The sequence below is a fragment of the Neophocaena asiaeorientalis genome, unplaced genomic scaffold, assembly GCF_003031525.2.
Source record: "Neophocaena asiaeorientalis asiaeorientalis breed wild unplaced genomic scaffold, Neophocaena_asiaeorientalis_V1.1 scaffold348, whole genome shotgun sequence".
NCBI lineage: Eukaryota > Metazoa > Chordata > Mammalia > Artiodactyla > Phocoenidae > Neophocaena > Neophocaena asiaeorientalis.
Genome location: NW_020172672.1, coordinates 2,895,345 through 2,909,397, shown reverse-complemented (window position 1 = coordinate 2,909,397; position 14,053 = coordinate 2,895,345). Strand labels below are relative to the sequence as shown.

At 51.6% G+C, this 14,053-nt stretch overlaps 1 protein-coding gene across 1 annotated transcript in view; it reads right to left on the bottom strand.

Moving 5' to 3' along the window:
* Positions 1-14,053, bottom strand: part of PCNX1 (pecanex 1) — a 247,314-nt gene that overhangs the window by 25,905 nt on the left and 207,356 nt on the right. Inside the window, exons 40-41 of the mRNA XM_024739610.1 lie at positions 5,562-5,677; positions 5,305-5,483 (exon numbers count right to left, since the gene is read on the bottom strand). The gene's annotated coding sequence lies outside the window, so the exon portion shown is untranslated. The remainder of the gene's footprint in view (positions 1-5,304; positions 5,484-5,561; positions 5,678-14,053) is intronic.

Below are 14,053 nucleotides of genomic sequence, written 5' to 3'. Positions count from 1 at the left end.
CTTTCCAGCCTCACAACAAAAGACACATCCCACATCCCCTATGGGAAGTGAACGCAGCACCAAAAGCTAACCAAATTCTCAGACTGGGCGCCTGGGGGTATTTTAGGTCTTAGCTGCACAGGAAAGCTGTCAGAAAACTGTGAACTGCTCTGCAAATATAGCGATTTGTTAGTTAATAGTGTGGGGAGAAGAAAATAACACCAGACCAAGAGATACAACAGGGTCCTTCCACTGCTTTGCAGCTCACCCCGTGTCAGACAGGGCCATCAACCTCTTTGGACCTGAGCGCTTCACCGACAGAACAAGGATAGCTTCCTTGAGCCCACCTGGGTCAAAGTGACCCCGTGCTTTTCTGTGCTCCAAGCCACGTAGCCCAGATTTTTATGTGACATGTATTTTGCTCTCTCTGGCATGAGATTTTTTTTTGATATTTCAGTTAATTGTTTGTATAGCTCTTGACTCGGCCGATTATAAGCTCCCTGAAGGCCGGGATTGGTGGGAAACGCAGTCAAGAATTATTCATTTTCAAGCACGCACTTAACCAGCATTGACTAAGTCCACCAGGCACCGTGCTAAACTCTAAGATGATAGCGCTGAGCTACTCAGGTACCATCCCTGCCCTTTGAGAGTGTTTCTTCTGCTGGGGAAAATGGATATTCGTGATAAAATAGAACAGACCCAGAAAAACAGAGGCAGAGCTCCTGCATCGCACAGCTCCAGGGGGCAGATTCATACAGAACACAGTGGGAGTGATGCCCCTCAGGTTGTGCAGCCCTGGTGTCACCACATTCCCAGGGTCTGGCCTGATGCCTGATGCTGTAAAGGTTTGTTAGAGAGCAAAAGAGGATTAAATGAGGGGTCTTCCCCAGTGTGGTGACGGCTTTTAATGTTTGACTGTATCCATCTGTCTTTCTGCACACACGTCCTGGCCCCTGTGACTGAATCTGCCCAGTGTAATGCCAGCAGAAGTGCCAGGATTCAATTTCTGGGCTGGCGGGGTGGGTAGGCGGTGCCTGACCCCCTCCAGCTGTTTCTTTTCCTGCTGCGGTGACCAAGGCAGCTATAAGATGATGGATTCTATCACCCTGAGTCCCTGAGAGATTCTGTGGAGCAGAGCAGAGCAGTCCCTCATTGGCTAAGAAGCATTTATAAAATAAGCCTGTTATGTTAAGCCACTGAGACAGTGGGGTTGTTTGATACCCTGGCATAGACTGATCTATTCTGACTGATGCTCTCACTTTCCTGTGAGTTGGGTCATGGGGCCGTTTATTGGACCAAGCACAGAGGTGATCAGTAAATATTAAAAAAAAAAAAAAGAACTGAGAGGTGGAAGAGGAATGGACATTGATTAATAAGTATTATCAGTGCCTTTTCCCTCTGCTGGAATTCCTCAGCTCTTAGAAAGTGTGCTGTGTGGGCCCTAGGCCCCCGACACAATGGCTGGATTGTTTATTTCCAATTGGTGGGTTTCCTTTTACCCCCAAGGCCCTCTCTGTGGTAGGTAAGGTAATGCTGACTTTTCCACATAGAAAAAAGCACACCAGTTTCTTTCCATTGATGCAAACAATCTGGAGGAAGGACGTAATTGAGGAAAACTCCAGGCCCCCAGAATTGGAGCGGTTGGGGTCTTTGCCTATCCGAGCCCCCCAGTGTGGTTCACACAAAACAGAGACACTTGCAGCTGTGCCGTGACCATAGCCAGAGGTAAGGACCAAAACACTCCATCCCCACTGCCACAGACCCACTTCCTTAGACCAGGGGTTCTCAAACTCTGGAGTGTATTCGAATCACCTGGAGCGCTTGTTCAAACACAGACTGTCAACCCTCATTCCCAGAGTTTGTGATGCAGTGCTCTGGGGTGGGTCCTGGGAATTTGCATTTCTAACCAGCTCCCCAGTGATGCTGATGCTGGTCCAGGGAATATATTTTGAGAAACCATTGTCTTAGGTGGATGTTCTGCCTCTCAAAGTCAAGGATAAAAGCAATACCTTTGAGATTAGCCCTATAACCTGCTATTAGCCTTAATGATACAGAAGGAACTCTTTTTTTTTTTTTTTCTTCCAGATTACCCAGTTCAGTAGAGAGGAAAGGATGAAGAAAAGATAAGTTTCAGGGAGGAGAAGGCCTGGGAAAGAATCCAATTTGAGGACTGTTGTCCAGAGGGGAGGGCTGATGGGTATCACAAAGGAAGGTCCTGGGATGAGAGCCAGAAGGAACCTGGGTGCTGAGGTAGCCAGAGAAGGACAAGTTTGAGAGCTGAGCGTTGGGTAGTGAAAAAGAGCACTGGATTTGGAGTCTGAAAACCTGCATTTCTCTCCCATAAGGCCTTCCAGCTACTGGAGCCAAGATAAAAGCACTCTGAATTCAGTCAAAGCTGACTTAACAGCTCTCGTGGGCAGAGACTGCCAGTTTTCTGGGTGGGTAAGCCCAGTCCATGGCCCTATGCCCAGTGCACTATTTGTACTGGGCCTGAGACCCAGGGCAGGAAGCCACCAGGCACTGCAAAGCACTCGGGCAACCTCCTGCTGATTTATCCATGCTCCCGGCAGGACTGTGCTGTGCCACGGGTTAGCGTGGGCGGCCGTGACTCACCCAGCCTCGTGGGGAAGCAGCTGCTGCAACTGCAACCAGCGCTGCCACGGAAACAGGCTAAATCAATCTCAGATCCCGGTAGGGGCAGAAAACAAGCCACCTGCCGCTAGGGAGCTGGGGCTGCTCTGGTGGTGTGTTCTGGGTTCGGACACCAAATTGGTGAGCACAGCCCGAGCTGTGCTGGTCACGGAGCCGGCTGGAGAGCCAGGTCGGGATCAGCAGCAAAGAAGCTGGTGCAGCGATTACAGCATGTGACAAGGGGTGGACAGACTCCCCACCTCTGCTGCCTGTGTCTGATGACGGCAGCAGGGTTGGGGAGTGGGGGTGGGGTGGGGGACAGGGGGCCCTTGGGCCCTGGATGGACCAGTTCACGCAGATCCTGTTCCTAAATCTGTGGGATGTCTGCGCTGATTCGGGGGGGTGGGGGGGAGAAGAGCTGCGAACCTGACTCTTGACTCTCTTTCTGCTCTCAGATTTGCTAAGACCCAACTCCTACGAAGTTGCTCCCTCACCCGATGTTGTGACCACAAATACACCCCCAAGGAGACGAGGAAACGGAGGCCTATGACCTAAGCGAAGTCCCCCAGTTTTCTGAGGCAGTCAGGCTGGGCTCCCAATATCCCGAGCACCAATCCTTCATCATTTGCCACTAGACACTGCATCCCAGGGAAATAATTCGATGGGCCTTGCGAGATTTGCTTTGCCTTCAATATCTGCTCTCCGGGGCAGTGGGTGGTGCCATTAATAACATACTCTGCTCTTCCCAAGAGCTACAGTGAGTCTTTAGCCAGCTTTCCCCTCCTTCATCAACTCCTAAGCCAGGCGATGAGTTTCCACTGGCTCCACCAACCAGACAGAGGAAACCCCAAGAGTCTACAAGGTTCGCCCAATATCCCATCATTATGGCATCATGGGAACAGAGCCAGAAGTGGGCCCCTGGGGTTTTCAGGCCAGCCCCCATGGGTGGGGGGCGGGGCGGGGAATGTCTACACCAAGCAGTCCCTCCTGGTGACTCTCGGGCCATTTCCCTAGTTGTCCCCTCTAGGGGTTCCCGGCCGAGGCTCACAGCTGGCTGTGGCGGCTTCGGCACATCTTCAAGCCCTGAGGCCCCCAGGTCCTGTGCAGCACCTCCCCAGCCCCACTGCAGCCACTTCAGACCTTCCGCTTCCTCGAGCCCCTCGCCTGCAGAGGGTGCTGTGAGGGACCTTCCCCTTCCATTTCAGGGGTGGGGTGAAGGCTACCCACTGGGTCTCTACCTCCTTCCCGCCTTCCTCCTCCCTTGTCCTGTTTAAGGAAAATCCCTTCTGCCTCCAAGATCCCTTCCCCGCCCTCACTGTGTCTTTGATCCATTAATTATCTTTCTCCTAATGATTCAACCTCGGCTTTTCTGTGAGCTTCTCCTCTTCAGTCTATAATCACATTTCTGTCTCTCCTACGTAAACACAGTTAACCAAACATGTGTTGCACTCTGGTTACTCTCCTTCCCTAACCGCAAAGCTTCTTCTCAGAGCAGCACTTTTTCCCTCTCCTCTCTCACCACCCAAGGGGTCCAAATTTCTCTCTGTGCTGCCTGGCGTCTCTGCTTCCTCCCCTGCTCAGTTCCCCCCAGTGGCTGGCATCCACCATGGGCACATCAACACCTGGGGCTGTCTCAGGTGTTCCCAACACGTCTAGTCCCCGGGGCGCCAGAGCGGGCTGGACTTCAAGCAGGGGAGTAGGGGAGGGCCCTCTGACCCCCAGCTGCACATCTTCTCTTGAGCCCCAGAGCAGCTGTACTTGTGTGCAAGGTTTCCTCAACGGTCTCCTTCAGCTCCAACTTTGTCCTCCCTACCTAACCCCCACTGCCAAATTGGGCGATACAATAGCTCACACAGGACCAGCCAAAAGGAGGGATGTCAAATAACCCCTTTATCTCCTCTGGCCTTTCCCCTACCAAAAATATTTTACCCTCCCCAAGTTACAGAAGAAAATCTCCCTTGCATGGAGGGTGGGCAGCAGAGACCGGAGGGTGCGTACGGTGGGGAGAAGTGTACGCTGGGGAGAAGTGTACGCTGGGGAGGAGAGGACCAGGCTCCTGCAGGGGCGCTGATGGCAGGAGCTGTCTGTCCAGCCACCCTGAGTCAATTCTTGCGGAATGGGAGAGAATCCTCCCAAAAGGACCTTTAGGGAGTGGAAGGAGAGGGTCTGATTCTCAGTCTTGGAGCCAAGGGGTAGGCTTTGAAAGATGTGAAAGATAACTTCTCCTTTGATTAGACTTTATAGCTAAGAACCACCAGGAAAGAAGGGTGGGCTTGTCTCCCGGGGAGGCCCCGCTTGTACCAGATTTGCAGGGTCTGATTTCACCGTGGAGGACACCTGGCCTCCCTGTCTGAGTGCTCGCATCTCCTTGAGGGGCCAGTCTCACCACTGGCCTCCTCCCTTGGGAGCGTGCGGCCCCGCCAGAGGAGCCTGGGCTCTAGGGGTCCTGAGAGCCGGTTCCCACTAGAGTCTGCCCACTGCGGGGACCTGAGCAGAAAGTGCCTGGGCTCTCTGTCGGTGCACCTGCCAGACACAGAAGCTCTGGAGTCCCGGTGCTGCCCGCAATGGCAAGGACACTCTGTGACACCAGAGCCCAGCTGGTCAGTCGGCTCTCCCCTGGCTTTTGGGGCCCATCTCCCGTCCCTGAACCTGGCCTGGCTTCTGGGAAATGCGCAGAACAGCCAACGTACTTACAGCCTCACGTAGATTCTTCCCAAAGTCCTTTGATATCCACCAAAATGTAGCCGCTCGCATTTCAAAGGGACCTTACAGCCCAGGGTTCAGCCCCCCTCATGCAGGACTTCAGTCAGCTGGTCCACCTGTCTGTCTTGAGTGGTTCCCAGAACAGAAGGCTCTCTGCTTGATTACGTGGCCTATAGAAGGGACTTTGGTTAATGGAAATTTCTTCTTTATTTTGACCTAAAATCTGCCCCCTTGTGACTTCCACCCACCTGGTTCTGTTCTCTGGTCCTTGGAAGAAAATATCTCCTCAGTCATCTAATTGGTCTCACAGTAGCCAGAGGAGGTGAGGATGGAATTATTGGCCTCTTTTATAGAAAGTGCATGCCTGGGGAGGTCAAGGAGCTTTGAAAAAGCTACAGGTGGAATTGGAGATAGAATCCAAGTGTCTTAATTTCCCAGACCAGTTCTCCTGCCATTACTCTGCATTTCTTAATCTTTGCCCATTATTGTTGAGTACCTACTGTATGTTCCCGGAATACCAGGTAAGGGCTGGAGGCATGGGACACCTGGAGCCTCTCTCCAGAGTCACTGATTCCAGCTCAGAGGACACACACACACACATGTGCGCGCGCGCGCGCGCACACACACACACACACACACACACACACACACACACACGATTCAAAACACCTGCTCAGCCAGCAGACTGGGTGGCCTCACCTTCACCCTCTGAAGTTCAGCCTAGAAAATCAGCCTTCTTCCTTACTTTTGCCTGCTCCCCGCCCCCAGCACAGGCTGAGAGGTAGGAAAGGGAAAATGTAGAGAAGATGATTTTAACCACGGAAGAGCCTGAACTTGAAAGGAAGAAGAGAGGCCTGAAGAGGAGTTTGAAAATGATAGCTGTCAACACGAGGCTTGGAAAGACGGCGGCACAGAGAGCTCGTGGGTGGGCGGGTGGGAGGGATGCTCACCGGTGCCAAAGCTCAGTCGTGTGGCAGCAGGGAAGTAGGGACGCAGGGCCGGGGCTGCCAGAACTGCAAACCAGAACCGCCAAGGCCTGGTCTCAGCAAAGGCAGGCCCTAACAACTTCCCAGGACCTGGATAATTGGGCCAGGCTCCACCCCCGAGATGTGCTTTCATCTTTCTTAAAGGCACAGTGCCCTGATTCCGTGTCCGCTGAGCATCCAGCACCAGCACCAGCCCTGGATGCTCTAGGCTTCAATTTCTCTCCCTTGGACGGCAGCACTTATCCTACAGAATCATTTAGGCACAGAGAGACCCAGGCTCTACTCTCTGCAGCTTCGGGATGCAAAAGCTGACCAGAGAGGGAGAACCCAGGGTTTTGACTTTAACTGTGCCCATTGCTCGACAGTCACTGAGCCCTGGGGGACAAAGTCCTGGAAAAGGACAGCAGCCCTCACTCCTTAATTTGGCAAAGTGGAGGAAAGAGCTGTCCCCCTCAACATGGGCAGATAAAACTGTCCTTCCCAAACCCAGGCATCTTGCTAAGGGGCAGATTGCTTCCGTGGGGCTGGGCCTGGAATTCTGCATTTCCAACCTGCTCCTGGTCGAGGTCGATGCTGTTGGTGCCTGAGTACTTGCATCCTTTGGGAGAAAAGCTCTACAGGGTGGACTGAAAGAGGAAACGTTTGGGCCGTTTCAAAGAGCTCTGGTGATCAAAAGAACTTCCATAGAGTCCCTGGGGTGAAAGCCAAGTTACTGAGAGCTGAGGATGGGGGTGGCAGCTGGGGGAGGGAGAGCAGATGTCACAGGGTGTGGGACTCCTGATCAAGTGACAGTAGCTGCCCACCTCCCGTCACCTGCCCTCCTCAGGATGTCAGAGGATGTGCTTCTCAGAGGAACTCTCTGGATAAAGATGCATCAGCGTTCATCGGGGGACGACAGGAGTGTGGAAGCCTGGCCCACTCATTCCTGCCCAGTCTTGCCTTGAGCTCCTCCCAGCATCAACCAGGCTGCACCTCCTGGGCCTGGGGTGTCATGGCCTGTCCCCTCTGCTCACTGGGTGGTCCTGGCTCCTTAGGGGCTTTCCACACTTTCCTCCCCTCTCTCTTCCACCCTATCCCGTGTCTTTTTTTTTTTTTGCGGTACGCGGGCCTCTCACTGCTGTGGCCTCTCCCGTTGCGGAGCACAGGCTCCCGACGCATAGGCTCAGCGGCCGTGGCTCACGGGCCCAGCCGCTCCACGGCATGTGGGATCTTCCCGGACCGGGGCACGAACCCGCGTCCCCGGCATTGGCAGGCGGACTCTCAACCACTGCACCACCAGGGAAGCCCTATCCCACGTCTTCTCATCCTCCCTATGACCTCAGAGAACACACTGACCTAAAACAGAGGGTCAGACGTCAGCTCATGTGTTTCCCTGTTCAACACCATCCAATGGTCCTCACGTTACTCAAGCCCTTACAATGGCTCCCAACGCCTCGCGTGACTCACCACGCATTTCTCTCCACCCTCGTCTCCCTCCGTCTCTTCCTCACAGAGGCCTCCTCGCTTTTCCTCACACGCACCACGCAGGCTCCCGACTTAGGGCCTTTACGCAGTTGTGTGAGGTTAATTCCTTCATCTCCTTTACATCTTTGCTTAAAAAACTTGTACACAAATGTTCACGGCAGCACTGTTCACAATTGCTGAAAAGTGGGAGCAACCCAAGTGTCCATCAACAGGTGAGTGGATAAAGAAGATGTGATGAGTCCACACAGTGGACTATCATTAGGCATAGAGGGGCCTGGGGTACCAACACGTGCTACAACGTGGATGCACCTTGAGAACATTGTTACCTGAAAGAAGCCAGTCACAAAAGTCCAGATGTTGTGCCATTTCATTTATATGAAATGTTCAGAATAGATCTACAGAGACAGAAAGTAGATTGGTTGCCTATAGTTGGAGGGAGGGAGGAATGGGTACAGAGTGGGTACAGAGTTTCAATCTGGGTGATGAAATGTTCTGAAGCTGATTGAGGTAGTGGTTGTGCAAATCTGTGAATATACTAAAAACCATTTAGTTGTACATTTTAAATGGGAGTGTAATAGGGAAGAAACTTTGTACTCTAGTACAAGTTAATCACTAAAGGGATGTTGCCTATAAGCTTAAATTATACATAATGGCTCATCTCTGGGAACCCTGCCTCGCAGGTAATGAGCATTAAGTTAAAATACCTTTGTTTAGCTCACAGGGAAACATCCTGACCAGGCTCACCTGTGAGTGGCTGCAGGAAGGAAGAAATTAACACATCCCCTCTGAGTCTGGCCAGAACCAGGACTATCCCCTTTCCCCTTTTAGTATAAAAGAAGCCTGAATTCTAACTTGGGGAAGATGGTTCTTTGGGACACTAGTCCACCAGCTTCTCAGTCTGCTGGCTTTCCAAATAAGTCGCTATTCTGAGGAGCCAACAGCTCGTCTCTCGATTTATTGGCCTGTTGTGTGGCAAGCAGGGTGAGCTTGGGCTGGGGAACGCTGGGACATTTAGCTCAACAAGAGATGCCTGCAGAAGCTCAGCTTCACACTCCAAGGGCACAAAGGCTGTGTGAATGCACCACAGCACCTGCTGGAGGTGTCTCAGAGGTGATGACACCAACCCGGTGCTGCCCAGGGTCCCTAGAGCACTGCCCCCTCATCAGAGGATGTGTTTCCACTGATGGCCCTATGAGGGGCGTTGTGTCAGAGCTGAGCCCATGCCCACATGGGCAGGGGTAAGGACACCTCCCCAGCTTGGTGTGGGGTGTCTCTCTGAAGAGAGGGCTCAGGAACCCCCGGGCTTGAAGCAGAGAGGGGTGGGGGAACACGACCCTATGTCTCCCCTGCCCCCGCATTCAATGCTCAATCCTAGTGAAGATCATTCTAGGTTTGTTTAAAACAAAATTAGCTATTTTTTAAATGACAGAATTCTTTCGTTTATATTTTATGTAGCTTTAACTTTCAAGAACTTTAAACTTCGGATTGCTTTATCAAAGAAAGCGCTGCTTGGTGATGAACAAAGGTATGCTTTTCTGTGTGGCAAAATGAGCTCTTTCGGTTGTACTTGGGACCAGAGAGTCTGATGGGCAGGGTGGGCACCTTAGGGCTGGCATCGGCCCTCACCTTCCACCCTGCCCTTTGCCCTACTGGCGTTTGCACTCTCCTTACCTGCCTGGAATATTGCTAGGGGTTCCTATCTCGTGGAATGGCTCTCAGATCTCTCTCCCTCTTTAATTCCTTCAGCCAGGTTCAATTCCCCCAAACACACTCAGGTTATTTCCCTATTAACGGCCCTCCATGGCTCGTTACACAGCGTTCCAGACACTCATCCGGCTCCAAGCCATCCCCTCAGCCTAACAATCAGCTACCACCCTACCTGGGCCTTGTGCCTCAGTCAGGCTGCACTTCTGTTCCCACACTTCATGTTTCCTCTCCTTATGCCAATCCTTTCCACCTGGAGTGGCTTTCCTGTGGCCTCCTCTTCATAGCACCTCCTCCAGGAAGCCCTCCAGGGCCTCTCAGTTGAAGCCATCTTATGATCTTTGTGCCTCCCTCGTGGCACTGTGCACCTTCTGCCCAGCTGGAGTCGTTCTCATCCACGATTTCTCCACAAGGTTGTGTGGGTCTCAAGGCCAGGACTTTTTTCATCCTTCTTTGTAATTCAATACTTGGCACACAGCAGGCCCTCAACAAGAGCATTTAAAGTGGTCTGACTCTGATCCCACTTCTGATCACCAACTAAAGATTCTAGCCACCAATTTTCAATGTGTGTGTTGGTGGGGGGAGGGGGGTATCCCCACACATCCAAGCAAGTCTCCCACACCAGCTGGGCGTCCTACGGTCGAATTCAATTCTGACACCGTCTACCCAGCGATAGCGTCAGATTCCACAGGTTAAGGGCTCGGTCCTATAAGACTGTCCCCCCCATCTCACCACACACACACTTCAGACGCCCCTTCACAAGTCCAGGTTGTCACCCGTGTTTCTGACTGACTGGCTATAGATTGCAGGTTTCAATGATCCCCTCTTTGGGTTCAATTAATTTGCTAGAGCAGCTCACAGAACTCAGAGAAGATTTTACTCACTATATAACGTGTTTGTTATAAAAGGATACAACTCAGGAACAGTCAGACGGAAGCGATGCATAGGGCAGGGTATGGGGGCGGGTACAGAACTTCCATGCCTCTCCAAGCTGGACAGTCTCCCTGCATCTCCATGTGTTCACTAAGCAGGGAGCTCCCCAAACCCCATCCTTTTGGGTTTCTTTGGAGGCTTCATTACATAGGCATGATTGATGAAATCATTGGCCAAGGTCAACTGATTCAGCCTCCAGCCCCTCTCCCTTCCCCCAAGTCAGGGGGATAGGACTGAAAGTGATTAGTTCTGGCAACCAGTGCCATCCACAGGTGTGGGTTCAAAGTCACCCCATGTCTCTCTCTTCACAGGAAATTCCAAGGGTTTTATCTTCACAGCTCCCTCCCACTGGTGCAGGTGCCGTCCTTATTCTTTTGTCTCTGTTTTTTCTTTTGCCCTACCCAGTTACGTGGGGAGTTTCTTGCCTTTTGGGAGGTCTGAGGTCTTCTGCCAGCCTTCAGTAGGAGTTCTGTAGGAGTTGTTCCACGTGTGGATGTATTTCTGGTGTATCCGTGGGGAGGAAGGCGATCTCCGCGTCTTACTCTTCCGCTATCTTCAAGGTCCCCCCCCGGTTTTAGGAGTTTTGTGCCAGAAATGGGGACGAACAACAAAGATACATTTCTTATAAATCACAGCAGCACAGTATTAAGTAAATGGATGTCGGGTTTGTTGTCTGATCTCTGTCCCGCTCCCACCCCGCCTGGCAGGAAGGGGCACTGGGGCTCTATTTACTTACTTTGCTGTGACCCACAGCTGCCAGGGGCTCCAGGGAGAGTGACTGCTCTGTTATCATCAAGGGTGCTGGTGGCCGGCATTAATGCTGGGGCAGTCTCACTATGGGCAGCTGCCTGCCCCCTCCAGGAAGCGACACAGGTGTGAACGGGCTCCCCTCGACATCTGAGGAAGCAGCCTTAGGAGCTGCAGCCCTATGTCACCATCATCATAACCCTGTCCTGAACCGCAGCTCTCTGCCCAGCCTGGAGGGAGCAAGACTCTCCCTCCCTGCTCCCCAGGCTTTGGAGAAGGTCAGGGAGACATGCTAGCTCCACTCCTCTAAATTTTCAGGGGGTTCAGGGAGTCCCTCAGAAATCAGTCTACAGCTCAAGCTGAGGTCAGGTGGCAGGAGTCCACATTTCAGCACCTGCCCGGGGAAGTCTGGCTGCTTCCTCAGGTGTGAGAGTTGCTGGAAGCCCTCACTTCCTCTCCAAACTCCAAAGGTAGGGATCAGGCTGTCCAAGGAGGGGCTGAGATCTGGGGCCTGATTAGCTTTTCCTAAAGCCTTGGGGCTGGGAATGGGCTCCATATCCCCCACCCCCTTGTCTCCCCTCCACTTAAGTCACATGAGATCAAATAAGTGCTTTCTATAATGCTTAACAGACAGTAGGTGCTCAGGAAATGGTACTTCCTTTTTTCTTTTTGATTCATGCCCATTTTCTGCTACAATAAAAATTTTGATGGACTGTGTAAGTAACAGAAGACCCAACTAACAGGGCTTAAATGATATATCATTCTCACATAACAAGGAGTTATGTTCTTGGATTATTTTGGTAATTCAACAATGTAATCAACAAACCAGGTTTGTTTTTTCTTATCTCTCAGCTATCATTGACACGTGGATTTTCATTCTCTTGCTGTGACCTAATAGTCACAAGAGGGCTGCCACAGCCCTTGCTATCATGTCAATTTTCAAGGCAGAAAGAGTAGAGGAAGGGGTGGAACTAGCCATGTTTTTTGGTTTTTTAATCAGAAAAGCAAAAGTTTCTGCAGTAACTCCCCAGTAGAGTTTCTCTTATGTGTCTGTATTAGTTTCGTAACACTGCTGTAATAAATTACCACAAATTTAGTGGCTTAAAACAACATATATTTATTTATCTTCCAGTTCTGGAGACCAGAAGTTTGAAATGGGTTTCACTGGGCTAAAATCAAGGTGTCAGCAGGACTGCATTCCTTCTGCAGGCTCTAGGGGAGAAGCTTGAATTTTCCAGCTTCTAAAAGCTGCCCACATTCCTTGGCTCATGGCCCCCTTCCATTTCCAAATCCAGCAGTGCCTGGCTGAGCCTTTCTCATGCTGCATCACACTGACACTGACTCTTCTGCTTCCTCTTTCCATGTTAAAGGACACTTGTGGTTATATTGGGCCCACCTGGATAATCCAGGATATTCTCCCTATGTAAAGGTCAGCTGATTAGCAAACTTAATTCCCTCTACAACCTTAAGTCCCCTTTACTGTGTAACATAGTCTCAGTTTCCAAGGATAAGGATGAGGGCATCTTTCTGAGGTTGTTATTCTGCCTACCATAGCGTCCTTGGCCAAACCAGATCCGGTGGCTACCACCAATTGCAAGCAAGATTGGTAAATCAATTAGCCTGTGAAAGGGAGTAGGAGATCACGACTGGTTTAGACTAATCACGTTTCATCATCTGAATCTGGTGTCTTTGTTAAATCAAATCAGGGCTGCATTTGCAAGGAAAAGGGGTGAAGGAATGGATATTGGATTGGCTGCCAACTGCCTGCCACAGCATGCAGCAGCTGACTTTGGGCAGATTTCCCTGTCACATGCCAAGTTTGCATTTTGTAATGCAGTGGGATGTGAATGTTCCCAGGCTGTACACAAAACCGCTGTGCACTCCAGTGGACTCTAGTTCTGCCAGTGAATTTTCACTTCCTCCCCTGCTCCTGGCTCCAGCCCTCCAAAGAAAGAATCGGCGCAGACAAAATGATTTTCTTGGGCAAAGAAAATTATTCTATAATGGGCAAAGAGGAGTGAATTAGATGGGAGAAGCAAGGTAGACTTTATTGGGAAAGTGTGTCAATATACCTCATAAAAGTCTGATAGAAGGAAGGGGAAAGAGAATAGAATTAGGAAGGTAGTTAGGAATTTTCCCAAGGTCTCTGAAGAGAGAGCACAGGAGCTGGGGACTACAGGCCTTGTCATTGGGTTAGAAACATGTAAGTAAAGTCATGAGGATTTTGGAATGACTTTGCTTGCACAGTTGATTGTGACTCCACTCTGGAACTCAACCAAATGATAGATTCAACAGTAATTATTACAAGTAACTCCCACACTCCACTCCTCCCCCCTGGTGCTAACTTGCTAGTCAGAGGTGCTAGTCAGTGCCTGGCAAATCGTTAACACTGGTTTCAGAGTCTCAAACAGGTGAACAGGACTGGCGGCGTGAACACAGCTTGAAGGGGTTACTGCACCACAGCTAGCCGGGAGGGAGTCCGGGGAAAAGTCTGGAGCTGCCGATGAGGCAAGACACTTTTTCTTTGTTTCCTGGTGCGCTAGAAGAGGGGATTAAGAGCGCCGCTTAAAGGAGCTCCAGAGACGGGCGCGAGCCACGGCTAACAGCGCGGACCCCAGAGACGGGCGTGAGACGCTAAGGCTGCTGCTGCCGCCACCAAGAAGCCTGTGTGCAAGCACAGGTCACTCTCCACACCTCCCCTCCCGGGAGCCTGTGCAGCCCGCCACTGCCAGGGTCCCGTTATCCAGGGACAACATACCCAGGAGAATGCAGGCCGCGCCTCAGGCTGGTGCAACGTCACGCTGGCCTCTGCCGCTGCAGGCTCGCCCCGCACTCCGTGCCCCTTCCTCCCCCCCGCCCCCCCGGCCTGAGTGAGCCAGAGCCCCCGAATCAGCGGCTCCTTTAAC